This window comes from Echinops telfairi, unplaced genomic scaffold (genome assembly GCF_000313985.2).
Source record: "Echinops telfairi isolate 266 unplaced genomic scaffold, ASM31398v2 ScPeMD7_2;HRSCAF=8, whole genome shotgun sequence".
Taxonomy (NCBI): domain Eukaryota; kingdom Metazoa; phylum Chordata; class Mammalia; order Afrosoricida; family Tenrecidae; genus Echinops; species Echinops telfairi.
This window is the reverse complement of record NW_022103898.1, coordinates 72,945,503-72,946,985: the sequence shown is the minus strand read 5'-3', so window position 1 is coordinate 72,946,985 and position 1,483 is coordinate 72,945,503. Positions and strand designations below refer to the sequence as shown.

Here is a 1,483-nt window from a genome sequence, read left to right as displayed (position 1 = left end):
AAATGCTTAAGTTGGTTTTTTTTATAAGCCTTGCAAGCGCAAGCCCTCAAAAAATTAGTTTATGACTCAGAATTGTTCCTCTCCATGAAAATCTTTAGTAAAAGGTGAACGATTTATGTGATCTGAAGAGAAACCAGAGTATGCTTAAGTTTTTTCATCACATAATTAAAACAATAAACTTCTATTGTATTCCTGTTAGTTCCTTTAAGTGTTTCATGAGAGAGTTCCTCTGAATTTTATCAACTGAAAATTAAACAGATCTTCACTCTTCCTCTTATCTTGAAGACATTCAATATCTTACCTAAATAATGCTTAATACAGAGACAGTATTCACCACAAGGAGAAGAGGAGTCAGTTGTGATACATCTTATCTGGATCACTTATGAGATCCATATTATTCAGTCACTTGGGGATACAACTCAACTCTAATCTAGATCCACTGGGAGCCAGGTCTCAGTGGAGCTAAACTTACCTGTCAATCATTCCTTGCCCTTGGCTAAAAGCCCTATGTGAGTGTAGCCAGCTGTCAAAAGCTATTGAAAAAGTCAGGGGAGCAAAATATGGCACTTAACTCTTTTCAGTGCTTTTTACTTTAACCTTACTTTTGCTGGATAACTATTTCTGTTTTTTGTTTTTCCCTGCTACCCTATCTTTCTGGCTCTCTGTCTAGTGACTTATTAAATACGGTTGCATAAAGATATTGAGAATAATTTTCATAGATATAGTTGGACAAATCAGTTACTGCATTTTTATGATTCAAAACTTACACAATCATTTCATGTAGTAAAATGAGTGGCTGCTACGCCATAACCATAGCACATAACCAAAAGGCTTAGTAACTATTAGTGAATGTTATGCTTTATTTTCTGAAGTGTCTGAAGAAAACTTTAAAAACTTCCAGAACATAGAGACATTGTAAATTTCAAATATCATATGTAACTATATATAGGTTCATATTACATATAGATGCATAAGATGTCATGCAGAATGGTAGCCCATTTTACGCTTCAATAATTGAAAGTTTGTAATGAATAATTATTGAATGTCACTAAAAAGTTATTATTTTTGATGATTTCACTATTTCTTTGGTTTCCAAGTCAGTGGAATAACCCCTTAGCAGTACTAAGAATCCATTGAGAAAGGGAAATATAAAAAGATGGCCATTTTTTATTTAAGTCTGCACCCCCAGAAGGTATTCTTTCCCTAGTTGACAGACAGAAGAGGAACTAATGGAACACTAGTCTGGAGAAGACTTCCTCGTTTCCCGATGAGGCATTTGAAGTCTGTGTTCAGAAAGCATTTGGTGAACAGGCGTCTACCACTCTATCCCTTCCTTTGCCCTCAGAAGAATGAACCAGCAGCAGCGTAGGCTGCTTGTTTCATCACCAACAAACTTGGGCGGGTCTAGGCAATGTGGATGATGTTTATTTACATCACAGGATTTCTTAGTGCCACTAGTATGACATGGTGCATTATAAACCCA

General features: G+C 35.7%; 1 non-coding gene across 1 annotated transcript; it reads right to left on the bottom strand.

The window, feature by feature from the left end:
- Positions 1-26: 26 nt before the first annotated feature.
- Positions 27-142, bottom strand: LOC115870885. Its single transcript, XR_004046977.1, has one exon. It is a non-coding gene; the product is annotated as a U5 spliceosomal RNA (small nuclear RNA).
- Positions 143-1,483: the final 1,341 nt, after the last annotated feature.